This window comes from Cricetulus griseus, assembly GCF_003668045.3.
Source record: "Cricetulus griseus strain 17A/GY chromosome 1 unlocalized genomic scaffold, alternate assembly CriGri-PICRH-1.0 chr1_0, whole genome shotgun sequence".
NCBI lineage: Eukaryota > Metazoa > Chordata > Mammalia > Rodentia > Cricetidae > Cricetulus > Cricetulus griseus.
In genome coordinates, this window is record NW_023276806.1 from 113,164,847 (window position 1) to 113,182,499 (window position 17,653).

Genomic DNA, 17,653 nt, shown 5'->3' on the forward strand with positions numbered 1-17,653 from the left:
CACATTGCTTTTACTTGCACATGGAGTTTTAATTGGGCATCTTTCCTTTTCAGCAAATTTCAAGCCAAACATGTTCTTTTCAGTGCATGCATGCATGCATGCATGCAAAAACAAAACAAAACAAAACCCCACAAAAACAAACAAACAAAAAAACACAGCTCCTACAAGAGTGCACCATCCCAGAAATCCCAGTTCATCCCTGCCCATAAAGAAAGCCCAAGGGTCACAGCTCACATCCTTCTCAACCTTGCAATTCCTTTTGAAAAGAAAGATGAAGCTATGTTCTGTGCCTGGCTCCTCCAGCCTCCCATGTAGAACTGCTGAATGAACACAGAGGAGTTCTAGACAGCTGATATTCTTTCTACATGTAGATGAACTGTTAGAAATGAGGAGTTGGGCTAGGATTTTGAAGTGCCTGCAGACCTTTTAAACTAATTTGGCCACAAAGGAGTGAAAAATATGTGGGCATATTTAGTGAGCATCTCAGTGACTTGGGAAAGGTTTGCAAGATTGGCTCCCAGGATTTCCAGGCTGGGTCCTCTGTGGAGTGAGGGTGTCCTGTTGTTGGATTTGTGGGGGATCTGCCTAGTGGGTAGCTGACATGAGCAAAGCAGTAGTAGTTGATGGTGCAGCTCAGGTCACTACAAACCTATCCTCTCCTACGTTCCCTGGGATGACGACTGAAGAACCAGGAACACAGAGTGTTTCTGAATTACAGTGGACACCTTGCCATGTATCTTATCCTATTGAGATCTTTTCTTCTGTGGGAAGTACATGTTTCTCTGAGTATTTGTCAGTCACTTTAAACCCACTCTCCCTACTTTCTTACAAGGGGTAACTGCCCTGGGAAAGGGATCTGTGCTTAGGATTTTGTCTCACCCCAGATTTGTCCATAATGTGTGTCCTTTTCCAGGGCCATTGGGGTGGTCCAGACAATGGGTGTCCTTCCCCAGTGGGTTTGGGGAGGTTCAGACCATGGGTGTCTTTCCCCAGTGGGTTTGGTATTACTTGAATAAAGATATCCTAACCTGTAACTTCTTGTAATAGGGAAGGTCCAGATTAGCCTCACCTTGGAGTCTTGAGGACAACAGATACTTATTAAGTGTTTTCCTGAGCTGCTCAGGTTGTGCTGCTGGCTTAACCTACCCCACCTCTCACAGGGTGTAGTCCTTCTGTCTTAACCACTTCTTCCATGCCCCCCTTTCTTCACACCCACAGCTCATTCTTGGGGCCCAGTGTTACTGTTATGAGCAGAGGATTCTGCAGCTCTCACTTGGGGAGCCATTATGTTCCCAATCTAAACTCCCTACATAGCATGTGAGTGCTTGTACTTTTGGGAGTATTGCAGTTTCAAAGAGCCTTGGTAAGATATGCCTGTGATTCTTATTAGAATACAAGGGTATTTCATATTAGTCACTTGTTTTTTTTATTTCACCTTGTTGGGAACTGAACCCAGGGTCTTGCACATGCTGGGCAAACACTACCACTAAGCTATGGTCCTAGACCATTTATAATTAAGAATTTTTTTTTTAACTTTTAGTGTGTGTGTGTGTGTGTGTGTGTGTGTGTGTGTGTGTGTGTGTGCTCGCACACGCACGCGAGCATGCATGAGTGCATGCGTGCTTGTATGGATGTACACACCACAGCATATACTTACTTGAAGGTCAGCTTTCTCCTTCCACATTATGGGTTCTTGGGACAGAACTCAGGGTGTTAGCCTAGCAGTAAGTGCCCTTACCCACTAAGCCATCTTCCTGGCTCCCATTTGTGATTTTAATGGCTCGAAATGCTTATTAAAGTCAAAACAAAGCTTTTGTAAACATTCATCTTAGTTGTGCAGTGACACTGGAGAGCAGAGTGTAGCCGCAGAGTGCAGAGCACACCAGTGGTGGGAGAGTAATGGGCCAATTCTGCACCTACCTTTTGCTTTCTGGACCCTCCTCTCCTACCTGTTGAGTCAATCATATCACATAAGTCATGGGATGTAGAGAAGCACCTTTGAGGGTGCTGTCCATCCTCACAGCTTCTTACAGTGATGCGTGTCAGCAAAAGAATGTAAAGCAGGGAAAGCCATAGGGAGAATACAGGCTCTAGAACTTACCATAGGCTCCCCGGGCAGCCTCACTTAAGAGGTGACAACAGGGCATGGGCCCTCTATATGATTTGTGAAGAGAGAAGTGTTAAGCTTAGGGTTAGGACAGAGACCATGACACACAGGGATTTGAGTTCACAGCAAAATATCAACTTTACTTCGAACAAACTGAGAAAATTTTGAGGAGGAAAGTTATTGATCAAGGCCTGCGTTTTCATAGAATCTTGCGACAGCAAGTTGAGTACAAGCAGGAGTGGGCAATATGGGGACAGAGGCACCAGCTTCTAGAACATTTTACAACACAGCTCAAGGTGATGGTACTAAATCCAGGTGTGATGGTCTATACCTGTAATCCCAGCAGTTGGGAAGTAGAGGCAGGAGGAGCAGGAGTTCAAGATCACTCTTGGCTACACCAGAATGCGACGCCAGCCTGGACATACAAGACCCTGTCTCAGAAAATAGAAACAAACAGTTTAAAAGATGAAGATAGTAAATTAAGACCAGTGACAGTGATGAGCAGACTCGGAGCTTCCAGAGGTACCATCCCTAGTATGTCCCATATCAAAGCAGCCTCTTAGAATTGTTTCATGTGGCAGATTCAGCAGGAGTCTAATTCTACAGTATACATTTTGATCTGCTGATGCAGGATGTGAGGAAGACAGTTGTCAAGGTTAGCTCTATGTCATGGTCTGAGCAGCTGGGAAGTGCCCAGTAAGAGGGAGAATATTGAAGGTTGTGGGTAACAGCAGGAGGGCAGGTGTCAACACAATGGGTTTAGAACTCTGTATTCAGCAGTTACAAATATGTAGATACCATTCACAGCTGTGGGAATGAATGAGACTGCATCACAACTGAGCACGGGAAAGTGGAGACCACCAGAGAATAAGGAGAGCAACCAACTTGCATGAATTCTAACACATGATGCTCAGAATTTGGGCATAAAGAAAAGATCCAGCCTGAGAAAGAATCGCAGCAGTCTGAGTGTGGAAGAAATCCAGCCACAGAGTTTCCCTGAAGTCACCCGAAACCATGCAAAGAGGGTATTTAAGGACAGACACGGGGCTGATAGAACTCTTCCTTGCATTACACCCTGGCCTTCATCTCCAGCAACATAAGGTCACCAAAAATTTGCAGGAGATGTGAAGTGGCAAATATGAGGTCCTTGGAGTTGCCAGCAGGGGTGGCTCTCTGGCTGCTTGAGCCCTTAAGTAGATGGCAGTGGAACATTTGAGAGCACTGTTGTCCACACCTCTCCAGGGCATTGGCAACAAGGACCCAGAGTCACCTTTATGGTGCATCTGGTGTCTGGAAGGGCCCTGAGAGAGAAGGCATGGCAAACCATCCTACTGGGACTACAATTCTTTCCTTCTCTTTCTTTAAAGAAAGCTAGAAGCTTTGGGCCCACAGCCTGGCACAGCACCAGAGGAGGGAATGTGTGAACATGCACTGCTGACTCAGCGCCTGGAACCCCTTGGGCTGTCCAAGCACAGTTGGTGAAAACTAACTCACTGGTAAAAATACACTAGGTGAATTCTTGGCTTGTTTGTCTGTTTTAGGCCGGGTCTCATATAGCCCAAGCTGCTTTAGACGCTATGTAGTTAAAAACGACCCTGGGCTTCTGATGCTCCTGCCTCCAGCTCCCTAGTGTTGGGATTGTAGGCACATGCTGCCATGCCCCATGGGGTATACTTGCTTCTTTTCCTGAAAGGAAAAAAAAAAGACTTAAAAAGAGGGAAGTGACAGTAAGAATGCTAAAACATAAATATTTTCAGAAGACAAAAAGGTTAAAATATTTTGCTACTAGTCATTTCAAGCAGAGGTGTGAAAATCACTTTTTAAAAATGCAACGAAAACAGGTGGTGGGTATGGGCTAGGCTTCTCTCAAATGGACCTTCCTAAGTTGGAGCATCTGTAACAAAAATATATGTGATTTCATTTATTTTAAATACAGTTTAAGGCAGGAGCAACATAAAGTAAAATTTACACAAAGGAATAACCAAAGATGGTTAAAATAATTAACAATTCCTTTTCTATACAAAGGAATATTTAAGTGTTTCATGTTATTTCTGTTAGCACTCAGGCATCTGTACAGGCTTGTCCTTGGGGTCCTGACAGGATATGTCCTCAGCTGCAGCCACTAAGAACAACCCTTGTCATATTCCCTACGTTCGCTTTTAAAAAGGCCCTGCCTGTCTCCCATCTCCTTCTTTCTCCCTCCCTCCTTCTCTCTCTTCATTCCCCCTTCTCTCTCACCCTTGCTTCTCTTCTGTTCCCAGAGGCCCATTTTCCTTCTCCCCTCCCCCTTTCTCGTTCACGTCCCCCACTAACACCCCCCTCCCAAGCTCTGTCGCACGGCGGCATCTTTCTGTCAAGTGCCGCTTTTTAAAATTACAACACTTTCAACCCAAGCATTCCTCACACATGAAGGCTGCTGAGAATTCTGTACTCCGGAACACACGTATTTAATCCGTGTGTGTGTGTGTGTGTGTGTGTGTGTGTGTGTGTGTGTGTGTGTGTGTGTGTGTGTGTAGGTGTGTATATGCATTAGAATGTGTGTGGGTGCAGATGCGCGTGTTTGTGCAGATTGCACGTGTCCATGTGCACCTGGAGGCCAGATTGTTGTTAGTGTCGGCCTCGTCCCTTTCCACCTTGAACACAGAGCCCCCTAGTCCAGCCAGTCTAGCTCGACAGGGATCCTCTCTGCCTTCTTTCTCGGTTCTGGGGTTACAGGTGGAGGCCATCACACGCCCCTGACGTTCATGTAGATTCTGAGGGTCTGAACTCTAGTCCTCATGCTTGGCACGGCAAGGGTCTCGCCCTCTTATCTCTCCAGACCCTATGCCTTACCCCACTTTCAGACACTTGCATTTGTATCCTAAGTGGCCTGGGACTTGCTATGTAGATCTAGCTGGCCTTGAACTCAGAAATCCTCTTGCCTCTGCCTCCCACAGGCTGAGATCCACACCCAGCTCTACATATATTTTTAGAGTTAAAAGAATCCTTTTTTCTTATGAGTAAACAGCTTTTATTTCTAGAATATTTTGGTTAGACATTATTCAAATTATTATTAATTTCTTCGCTCGGGGTTTAACAAACAATCATAAACTACTTGATGTTGCTAGATTCCTGCTGTAACCTTAACCTACACACGTGATTTAGGAAGCCCCACTGGGTGTCTGTAGGGGATGTGGTATGTTAGAAACGGAACCCGAGTCATGACTCCAGGAAGCCACTAGGGGGAGACATCTCACCGCAGTCTTTTACGGACCTCGGCAAAGGTCGGGGCACAAAGTCGTGAAAGCTCTTCACTGTTCAGCTCTGACCACACTCTGCATGGGCCTCTTGCCTCCTGATGAAAGCTGTACGTCCTGAATCCTGGGTCTGAATTGTCTTTCTCCTCAGCAGGGTGTCTCAAAACCTGGCCCGAGGGTTATGCTATCAATTCCTAGAACGAGGGAAGCCATCGATGCTCGCCCAGGACACAGAGGTCATATGACAAACAAGGTGGCCAAAGAGGAGCCATCCACCAAGTCAAGCAGAAGGCCCTAGGGTGCCATATCCGAGAAGCGTCTTGGGAACGACAAATAGTGTGTTTCCTTCTGGCATCCGGAACTCAGTTGAAAATTTGTCTCTCTGCAGGCCTAACACCTACCCGAAGGATAGGCCCGAGGAAGTCACCAGACTCTCAGCGGCTCTTCTTGGCTCTGGCCTCCTTCTCTGGCAACCAAAGCTGCCAAGCAAGACGGGATTCCCTTTCTTCTGGTCTTGATTCCCTGAGAAAAATGGAGCATCTGGTTTTACCCGAGACAGGTTCCTAAATGTGAGCATTTGTGAAAAAGAACAATACAATTTATTTTTCTTTACAGATTCCTTGAGAGCAGTGACTGACAATCAGGACATGATGGCTTCCGCCCCTAGGTATGGTTGAGGAGATTTTTATTGTAGATGTGTGGGAGAGAACAGCCAGAGGCATCAGGAAGAGTCCAGACTGAACATGGCCAGCAGAATAGACCAGGGTCATGAGAGAAGGGGCTGGCGGGGGCAAGGGGGTATGGAGAGCAAGAAAAGAAAAGAGAGATGCATAAGAGAGGGCCCCGGGAAAGGTAGAAGAACCAAGAGGAGCCAAGAGAAAGCGTGGCCGAAATGGCTGGGTTATATAGGAAGCAGAAGCTGGGGAAGAGAGGGAAGCAAAGTTCAGAGGCTGAAGAGGTTTAGGGTAGGGTGAAGGGGGAGATTGGGGACCAGGGTGGAGGGTGTGGTGATAGGGCGTGGTGAGAAGTGCTGAGAAGAGCCTGGACTCTACCTGTATCAGGAACTTGTGATGCTGAGAGAGCCTGGCGGCCAGTGTCTGCTTTTGTGAGTTAAATAGGCACCGCAGCTAGCCGCTGTCCTGAGTTCCCTTGGGACCTAACAGACAGGAGCAGCACAGGCCCTCCTGTCTGCACACACTGAACTGTTGTGCAAACTGACTCTCCTACACGCTTAATCACCAGGTGGCGCTGCTTCCGGCTTCCTCTCTTAATACAGAGGTGTCTCCAGCAAGAGAGGACACAGCCCGGGAAAAAGAGAGGGCACAGCACGGGTATTAACAGTGCATTGCCGAGGTGACTCACATCAGGCAGTTAGCAAATGCTCAGCCATGACCGCGGCTGTTAGCACTACTAAGCAAACATAGCTAATGAACGCATTAGCGGTTGGCTCTGTGCACCTATGAAAAGGAGGGGCAGACCTTACAAACAGCCCGGCTGCTCTGGTTATTAAATTAGCCATTAGCACAGGCTTATTTTTTAAAGTGATACCATTACCTCTCAGCACCCTGACCCTGCCTACTTTTCCTCCTTGACAGCATATTTTGAAGCAAGATGGAGGTCACCAACCCAGGGCTCAGGCTTCTGACATGGAAATGTCATTTTGGTTTGGGTCCAGGATGAGCAGAGAGAACTCAGGACTTTGATGGCTGTTTAGTGAAAAATGCAGCGTCCCAGATACTCAGTGTGGGCAAGTCTGGCACTGGGGTTGAATAATTCCTTGTTGCCAGGGGCTATCCTGCACGCTTTGGGCTGCTGACACCTTCCTCTGCTCCCACTCACCAGAGGCCAGAAGCAACTTTCCCTTACCTCACTCTGATGAAATTTAAAAACACTTGCTTATTTTCATGTCTATTTGATAAGTGATCTGTGATTAATGGTGGGCTCTAATATACTGAGATCCCTCATTTATGTTTAGTGGCTTGATGCAGTACACTTTTTACAGAGATTGCCTGGGGAAATTCTATGCATTACTATTTTATTATGACTGGATAATATCGAATAATGGCTTGGCTTATAGTCTTTTAAAAAGGAATTGTTATCTGTACCTTACAGAAGTGATTCCAGCAGATCTACTGATGAATTGAGGGAACCCCAGCAACCACATTGTTTGGGGAGCACTGCTCCTGGTCCCTCAGTAGCAACACCAGCCTAGGAGGCCTGGAAATACTGGTGACGTGGGAGGATGAATTAGACACTACTCCAGGAAACATTTAATGCTAATCCTGTGCTTCGTTTGTTGTCTGTTACAACTTGAAGCAAACTTATGGGATCTGTGGCCAGTGACTCACGTACTAGGGCGTAATCTTCAGCAATTTAATCTCTGTCTTATTTTCCTCATCTTCAAGAATTAGAATAAGAAGATGAAATGAAGTCACACCTTAAAGCATGGAAACATACACAGTGCAAGTTTTATTCTTGGACAACAGAACATCTGACATATAATTCTCTTGTCTGTATGTCATGCAGCTTAGGTCTAGCTCACACACACCCCTTCCCCCGGAGCCTGAGACTCTGTTTATAAAGGACCATGAGCTCAGATGGCAGTTCTTCCAGTGTTATGAATGGTGTTTCAGTGCTCCCTAGAAATTATGGTCGTATCTGCAGGAACAGCCAGGGTGAACACATACCGAATCACAACATACTCAACAAACCCATGAAGGAGGAGGCTCTATCCTCTTTCATGGACTGAGATGAAAATAAATGAATTATTTATAAAGTGGCATAGTTGGAACAGGGACATCTTAACAGCCTCACTCTCAACAAATGCATGCTGAACTGGCAGAGAATGATGGATATGACAGTTTAAATCCTCAAAAGGCTTGTGACCTGGCAGGTGACACAGACATGCCTAAAAGAATGTTGACGAGTCATTGTGAGAACAAGAGATCAGTGTTTGGTACTGTGGAATGACTAATAGGGCAATGATGGCTTTTTCTGGGAGTTTTTTTTTTTCCTTAGGAGGATAAAGAGGCCCTTAAATGAGTGAAAAAGTCCAAGGCTGCTCCAGAATATAGAGCATAGATTGAATGAGGTCTCCATTGCTAAGGTGATAGTGATATCTACTGAGATATGATTTATGTTGTCATTGGTCACTCAGCCCATTATTTTATTACCAGGATTATCTTTGAGAAAAGAAAGATAATAAAATGCTGTTAGGCTTGAGGCAAAGTGGTCGCTTGTATTTGTCTTTATCAGTAAAATCAGCAAAATCGACAAGCCACTGGCAGACTCTGCCCTGTCCTGTAAAGTCTGACATTTCTGTGATGAGAAGCCGCTTTCAGCATGAGGTTTTAAAATGGCTGTCTTGAGTTTCATTCCGAGCTGGAAGTAATTAGAGAGTTCAGTGCCGTGCCCTTCCTCTGAGGATCCCCTTTCTGTGTTGAATACTTGCTTTCTGTGTTGTTAGGGAAAATGTGAGGTTGTGGGGCTCCACCTTGGGCAGACTGCCCACCAAGCATATGCCTGTGCTCTTCTTGTCTCCACTGATGGTCTTGAAGAAATGCCATGGGTCTGAAAACGCCCATCTGTAATGCTCTGTGGCTTTCAATCAGGGAATTACTTAAGGGCTGGGAAATCATAGTTTCCATTCAGTGCCTCTGATGGTCCAACAGAATGCAGTCTCTAGAAGCTAACATTTCACCATTGCATCGTGTGTTCCCCGACTCAAAGCTATGGACTCAATGGAGGCTTCATGCACTGATCTCCTTGGGACCAACGTTAGGATGTATAGGCAGAGTTACCAGCATCATTAAAAGCTGTTACAGAAGCCCGTAATAGCAAATTCCAAGCCTGCTGGAAGTGGCTTCTTCATGGAGGAGAGTGTATGTAGAGATTTGATAATGCATTGGAGAAAGGATGAGGGATGAGTTTGAGGAACTTGAGGACTATGAGGGGAGTAAAAGCACAGAGGCGACACTTCCCAGAGGTCTGCTGTGCAGACAGGTTCTTAGCATTCCAACAGCTGTTCGTCACCTGGATCAGTACCACACAAGACACAGACACACGTCCTATTTGCACTGATGGCAATTGCTGGCTGGGGATCTCAAACTTTTAGTGCACTGGGGGTAGGGAGAAGATGGGGAAAGAAGGATGAGAAAGGATTTCACGCATTTAAAAAACAAGTAGTGAAAGTGAGGAAAAGCCACCTCTCCTGCTACGAAGAGCCACTGATGGTGGGGGTTTCATAGGCTGGTGTTTGAAAGCTTGGCCCCCCAATAGTTAGTGGAACTGTTTGGCAAGGATTTATAGTATTGTTGGAAGAAGTGAGTCACTGGGAGTGAGCTTTGAGGTTTCAAAAACCCATACCAGGATATTCTCTCTCTCTCTCTCTCTCTCTCTCTCTCTCTCTCTCTCTCTCTCTCTCTCTCTCTCTCTCTCCTTTTCCCTCCCCCACTCTACCTGCTGCCTACAGATCAGGATGTAAAGTTCTCAGCTACTGCTCCAGCACCATGCCCATCTGCTTCTCAAAATAATGGCCATGGACCAACCCCCTAAAACTATAAGCAAGCCCCCAATTAAATGCTTTCTTTTATAGGAGTTGCCTTAGTCAGGGTGTCTCTCAACAGCAATCGAACAGCAATGAAGACACTGCCTGAGCTCAAATTCCAGCTCTTCTATTTACTAGTCTTTGACCACAACCATTTATTTAACCATCTTGTACTTCCATTTCTTCATTCATAGAGGGGGGACAATAATAGTATTTATTTCACAGGGGTGTTGTAAGAAATTAGATGCACTTAGGACAATGCCTGATAGACAATGAACATTCAAAATGTGATAAGCTGTTACACTCTCTTGGTATATATTATACTCCAAATATATATTTGCCTTTAAGCAATGACATACCTTGTATTTTTTATACCAACACACACACACACACACACACACACACACACACACACACACACACACACACACACGTCATAATTACTGTTTGTACTAGTCAGGGTTCTCCAGAGGAGCAGAACCATCGGAATAGATATATTAAAAGGGTTTTGTTAGATTAATTGGTTTACATGATACACCCTGGTTAGTCCATGGATATCTGTCTTAGTCCCACAAACCTAAATTACTAGGAAGTCCTGTTTTGGTGCTTAAGGCCTAGGGTGTTCCTGGAGGGCAACTGGTCTTCACTTTGTGTTGAAAGGCAGAGAGCTGGATTGTGATGTCCATGAAGGATGGTGGCAGGCTGTGATGGTGGTGGCAGTGTTAGTGAAAGTGGCAGGAGCAGCGGCAGCAGCACAAGTAGGTGAAGTGAGATGTAAGGTAAGATCAAATTTGGGATGGGGCTTCCTATTTCAAATAACTTAATTAAGATAGTACCTCATGGGTGTGCCCAGAGGCTCCTTATGGGTGATTCTAGATCTTGTCAAGATGACAAATCAACAGTCACACTGCTTGTGGTAACTAAAGTCTCTATGTCTATTCTGTTTTTTCTCTGGATCTTTTTTCTCTATTAGTGACTGGGGACAGCCAGAGAGAGACTGACTCAGCTCCAGGGTGCAATGAAGGTTGGCCTGCCTCCTGCCTGACTGCCTCCTTCCTTCCTTCCTTCCTACCTTCCTTCCTTCCTTCCTTCCTTCCTTCCTTCCTTCCTTCCTTCCTTCCTCCCTCCCACCCTCCCTCCCTCTCTCCCTTCTTTCCTCCTGTTCCTCATTTCCTTTATTTTCTCTTTCTTTTTCTTTCTATAGTTTTAATTTCAAAGCATAGTCTTAGATTCATAGCAAAATTGAGAAGAATTGTAGCAATTCTTGTCTTCTTCCACACACAGCCATCCCCAGCTATCAACATTGCCCACCAGAGTAGGACTTTTGCCAACTGGTGAGCCTGCCTTTGCATCACTATCATCTAAGGTCCAAAGCTCACTACCCTGGCCTCACTCTTGCTGGTGTGTGTACTGTGTGTTCTGGCAAATGGCACACATCACATAAAGCACTGAACAGAGCAGCTTCCCTCCCTAACATTCCTCTTGCTACCTGGACCACCCTGTGACCAAGCCTTGGAAACTTCCAGTTTTTTTCAGTGTCTATAGCTTTACCTCTGCCAGAACGTCCTGGAGAGGACACTGCTCTGTAAGCTCTGGAAGGCTTTTTTCTGTGTCTGACTCAGCCTATTTCTGGAGATGATTTCTACCTGAGGTCTTCCAAGGCTCAGTGCTCACTGTGGTCTTTTTTCTTCTGTGTCTTTTGAGGCAAAACAACAGCAAAATAAAAAGCCCCTCTGTCATTTTCAGAGGCTCTTTGCTTGACTTTTAATGGAGCACCAGATTTGGTCAGACCGAGCTGTACACCTTGTTAGCACATTTGCTCAGAAGGCTTCTCTGGCTCCAGAAACCACAGTTCTGCCATCTCCTCATCCTTAGTGACTCTCTTCTTGTCATTGTCTGGCTTTCTGACCTCTCACCTAGTGCTCAGAGTGAGCAATTGTCCAAAGGAAAAGCCAGTTTCAAAACATCAACTTTGCTCTCCAAGTTGTCTCTTTTCCCAGGATCATCTTGCCCAACTCCAGACATCTCAGCAATCCTTCCAGACCCACCCCGATCTGTGGCCTTTGGCCAGCCTTCCCAGAAGCCTCAGCAAATCTCTAACCCTAGCTTCATCTCAGCTGAAGGAATTTCTGACAAACATTCGTGACAGATGATTTCTTATTTAGTTTTTTTTCTATTGATTAATAAAATGATCATGGTGATAATGCTATAACCCTAACATTGAGGAGGTGATTGAAGAAAGATCAGGGGTTCAAGGGCAGCCTGAGCTATATGAGACCTTGTCTCAAGAAACATCAAGTCACACCAACCAAAGAGATTCATGATAATCTATTATAAACTTTAGGTGAGAAATCTATATGTCACATTGGCCATGTGTTTAATTTTACATGTCCTAAATTAGTATGTTGGTGTGTATGTTAATATACGTGTCATTAAATATTATTCTATGACTTTATGAAGTAATTTTTTATCATATTCATTTATTTTTATTTGTGTGTGTATGCCATAGGGAATGGCCCTATGACAAGATGTGGCCTTGTTGAAGGAAGTGTTTCACTTAGGGGGCTTGGGGAACTCAGAAGCTCAAGCCTGGCCAGTGTGGCACTTTACTTCCAGCTACCTGCCTATCGGATGTAGAACTCTCAGCTCCTTCTCCAGCATCGAGCCTGTCTGCACAGCACCATGCTTCCTATCATGACAATGATGGACTAAACCTCTGGACTGATTGTATGTCAGCCTCAATTAAATGTTTTCCTTTATAAGAGTTGCTGATGTCTCTTCACAGCAATAGAAACCCTGACTGAGACAGCCATCGTGTCAGCCAAATTTCTATGGGTTTTAAAATGACTATTTAATGATCGGAATCACCATATTGCACAGTGTTTGTGAAACCGAGGCTGGGTGTAAGAACTCAAATCTGTAACTCAGCACTAGGCAGGCACAGGTAGAAGGATCATCAGAAGTTTGGGAGTTTGAGGCTAGCTTGGTCTACATAGTGAAGTCCAGGCTAGCCAGAGCTACATAGTAAGATCCTGTCTCAAAAGAAAAGAGTAAAGTACAATAAAAGAACTGATTAAGAGATTGGGAGATATAATGTTTATAACTAAATGCTTTAATTCTAAATTTCCATTCTATATGGGTAGAAACTTAACCTCAGGAAATATGAGAATTTTCTTGGATTGTGTATTGTCATCAAGAAGCTTCTGAAGTGCCAAAGCATCAAGGCTGGGAGAGGGATCATTTGTTTAAGATGAACCCCCAGCGTGGGCACTTCATGTCTCCTCATAACCTACATTCCCTTTAGAGTCCGGCCTTTCTCTGAGCTCTTTTCATTCATGGATGCAGAGGAGATGTTCTGCTCCTCAGCCAGTCTAAAGAGAAGAAAGTACACAAGGCCTACCAGGGATGCTAACCCTGCACACACATTGCCCCGGCTCTGTCCCCAGTTTGTGACCCCAGTGCTTGACTCCAGTGTTTTCTTTAAGTTCTGAGGATTTTTAGTTTAACTAAAGATGTAATGTTTTGAAATTCAAACTAGGGACAGCCCTATGTGTTCCCTAAGGAATGGGAGCAGATGAAATGGTTAGTGTTCAATAAACACCACTCACCTGGATTCGGGTGCTCACATGCTCAGGGAGCCCCTAATCTGTGCTAGGGCTTACGTTAGACAGTGGACCAAACTGTTAAACCCCTCACCTTGCCTACCCCAGATTCAACAAGAGATATCAATGGGAAAAGAGGTGAGTTCAAGATTAAAAACTGAATACAAGTTCATTACCATTCCTCCCAAGATTATAAAAAGTGACTGTAAGGTCATTTTACATAATTAACAAGGCACAGTCACAAAAATAGGTATGGAGCATGTGGAATTCTGGAAATGAAGAGTTGGATTAGTTTTAAAACCAATGTTTTGTATGAGGCAAAGTTGAAATCACAGTTGGAACCAGGAATGCTGATGATCTGAAAGAAGGGAGCTCAGGAATAGTTTAGAGATTTTGGAGTAAGGGTTGAGTAAGGATTTATTGCGTGTCTGTGAAAGACGTGAATTAGCAGCTGAATATTCCAGGTGGGAGCGCGTCTGAGCCCTCCAGGGGAAGTTGCCTGGAAGCAAAACCAGAAGAAACTAACACAGAAAAACTGCCCAGCTCACTCTCAGGGATGTATTCCAGACCCTATTCCTCTTGTCTGTCTGTCTGTCTGGTTCTTTTGAGACAGGGTCTTGCTGACCTTGAATTCACCTGTCTGTCTCCAGAGCTGATATGACAGGCAGGTATTGCCCCACATGGCTTTTACTTGAAGTGTGAGCAGACAGGCAGGAGTCATGCAAACTGAATGGATAGCTTGATGGACACAAGCAAATGAAATAAATACAGAAAAGCAGCAGCAGGGCTTAGAACAGAAAAACATCCTACAAACACATGAGCACTTACAGTTAAATGTAACAGAAAATTTCAGAAGGGCTTAGAGGATAAAATTAAGCAAATCATCCAGGAAGTCAATTTAAAAATTAAGAAATAGAAGAAGGAAAATACTAGGACTCAAGAAGCCCAATGCTGATACACATTAGTTCCAGAAAGAGAACATAAAAAAAGGTAAGATATTTGCAGAGAAATATTAAAAAGTTGTTCCTGGATGCTGTGTCAAACTTTTGAATCTTGTAGCTAAAGAAAAGACCCCGAGGAGTCTCAGAGATGAAAGAGAGCAAGAACCAAAGCAGTCTAGACTTCTCACCACCTCCCTTACTTCAAGCCTAGTTTCCTAGTAAGCAAGAAGATTTCAAAGATGCAAGTTCAAAACATTTACCATCCGGGCTGGAAAGATGGTTCAGAGGTTAAGAGTACTGGCTGCTCTTCCAGAAGTCAGGAGTTCAATTCCCAGTAACCACAAGTTGGCTCACAACCATCTGTGATAAGATCTGGTGCCCTCTTCTGGCCTGAAGGCATAATACTATACATGATAAATAAAAACAAACAAAAAACCGAAAACGATTTATCATCTTTGAATCTTTTTCAGGAAAATACAGGAGAAAGGACTCCACAAAGTCAGCGAATGTACTAGAAAAACAAAACAAAGTAGGTTCTAAGAGCTGGGGACCTTCTGAGTAGGGCAAGCCCTTGTAACGGGCTGCGTGAGCCAAGGAGCTGCGGGATGTGGTCTCAGCTATGGAAATCTCAGCTGGACAGATGTACGGTGTCCCAGGGAAAGGTGCCTGCACAGATTTCACAGAGAGTTTGAAGGTTTGAAAGGGATTCTTTCAGGGGAGAGTGTAGAGATAAGAAAGTTGCAGACACCAGTGGAAGTCATGAGAAGGACAGAAAATCAGTGAGCAACTAGACTGAGCTTACTCACTAGACCCCTTTCCGAGTTATGTTTATCTAATTTAGCCAGCGGTAAGGCTTTCATGGAGGGTGCTTCCCAGACCTAGGGGGCCACAGAAAGGTCTTTAACTTGGTTAGGGATGCTGCAAGGCTGGCTCATGACCTGTGTGACAGTGGGCTTGCAGCCTCCTTGAGCCACCACTTTTGCCTTTTCTGTCCTTAGAACAGTCGTTCTAGGACGACTCGATCCCCAGGCCTCCTCCCTTGGCTAACATGGCGGTCCCTCTGTTACAGCTGTGGCACATGCGTCCCTTGAGGTGCGTCAGACTAAAACTGGGAGGGCTTTGTTAGCAAGCTTTCCCTCTTGAGTTTCCCTTCTGTGCCAAGTCCTCCTCGGGTGGCCTCTGGGGGATTCCTGGACAATGAGTCACCCTGGAACGGTCTGACCCTGCAGGCCACTGTGGTTATTGTCCTCTGCTGTGTCCTGCTGGGCCTTTTCTAACCTCGAGGGCCCCTCTTGGGCAGTTTGAGTTTGGTTGGCCAGGAGAAGAGTGAGGCGAGAAGAATGCACGCCAGCTCCAGTGCCAGCAGCTTGTCCTTCTCAAGGGCAGTTGCTGAAAGTACTTGGAAATACTTTACTCGTGTGAATTGGAAATTGTTTTATTCGTGTGTTCTAAAGGCTCCATTTTAAAACCGTGTTTTGCTTTTGGAGTTGTACACTGTTTTACATTGTCTATTTATGCAATCTATTGAAATGACCATACCTTTATTAACTAGTAAATTCTGAAAACATATTCTCTTGTGTTACTACATTAAGATCCATAAACCTTCCATCACCTCATCTCCTGCTTTCAGTAAACTGAAAAGTCCTCTCCTAAAATAAGCTAGAAGCCTCCTGACTTATCACCAGAACATAGGTTTCCTGTTCCTAAACTTCATCTAGATGGAAATAGAACAGATTCTTGCTGCCCATGGCCCATTCCTTTGGTTCAATTGTTTTTTTTTTTTTTTTTTTTTTTGAGATTATTTCATGTTGTTGTTATTATTTTTCTCTTTTTTAGTTACTGAATAAGAATCAACTACATATTATTTACCCACTTACCCTGCCTTCCAGTTCAGAAGATCAAAACCAGAGCCTGGAAGATGATAAAAAAAACAAAAACAAAAACAAAAAAAAAAACAAAAAACAAAACGAGACTTAGACATCTTGATGTGTTTCCCAGAGACTCTGACAGGGTGCTCATGGATGGAGTCTAGAAAGGTAGGAGCTTGAGTGAAGAGACTGCCTCAGTCTCCACGCCAGAGTCCTTAAAGCCATCTAAGTGGTGACAGAAATTTGGAACGGTTCATATCACTCTATGAACATCAGTCAGATAGCCCACTCAAGCTGTCCACTCAAACTATTCTTCAGAATATTTTTTTTTAGGTGGGGGTTTCGAGACAGGGTTTCTCTCTGGCTTTGGAGGCCTGGAACTAGCTCTTGTAGATCAGGCTGGTCTTGAACTCACAGAGATCCATCTGCCTCTGCTTCCCGAGTGTGCCACCCAGCCAGAATAATTTTTTAAACCTTGTTTCAAAGTGAAGTGAGAGAATTCAAAGATGGGTCATGGGTATCATTCAAAATCCATGAAGAGTAGGTCCCATGACCTTGGAAACGGGCCCTGGAATTTCAGTCATGTTGACCTCTGACATGGACTGTTTGAATGTTAGTTATGGCTCTGTCACAGGTTACCCTTAAGGCTAGAGGATCTCACCAAATCCAGAGCAGGCTTGCTGGGTTGTGTGACCTAGGGCTTTCCATGACCTGTAGTCAAAGTACTGAGCTGGGGTTGCTTAGTAGGGTGGCTCCTTAGGGGAGTAGCGCTGGGTACCAGGTGTCATGTTTGAGGTACCTGAACAGCAGCTTCAGGGCCCATCCAAAAGGCTAGCCCTAAAGCATCCTCTCTCAGGGGATGGCCCAGTACACAACATCTTGCTCATAAATGTTCTGTATGCTTTTAGACAGGAAACCTTCAGAATGATTACTCCTGTAGTCTCACTCCTTAGCAAGCTGCCAGCACAGAGCAGGGTGGGGCCGACGTCTGTTAGTTCTGGTGCCTGTCCCATGTCCCTCTTCATCTGAATCTTTTGTAACAGCTTTTTATAATTAATTGATAAGCATATGTAAATGCCTTACTGAATCTTGTAAGCCATTATGGTCTATTATGCATGAGGTCTAAGGAAGAGGCTGTGGGAAACCTGATCTACACCCATTGTTCAGAAATGCAGATGAGGATTTGGCTCAGCAGTTAAAAGACTTGCTGCTTTTAGTTCCCAGTACCCATAGTGTAACTCAGACCGTCTGTAACTCCAGCTTTAGTCCAGGGAATGTGACACCCTGTTCTGACCTACTTTGACACAAGGCATGCACACGGTATACATACATACATGCAAACAACACACTCAT

The 17,653-nt window shown here is 44.8% G+C and overlaps 1 long non-coding RNA gene across 1 annotated transcript; it reads left to right on the forward strand.

Moving 5' to 3' along the window:
* Positions 1-5,348: 5,348 nt before the first annotated feature.
* On the forward strand, positions 5,349-8,645 carry LOC113832949. Its single transcript, XR_003480443.2, has 3 exons — positions 5,349-5,453; positions 5,732-6,010; positions 6,939-8,645. It is a non-coding gene; the product is annotated as an uncharacterized LOC113832949 (long non-coding RNA).
* The last annotated feature ends 9,008 nt before the right edge of the window (positions 8,646-17,653 follow it).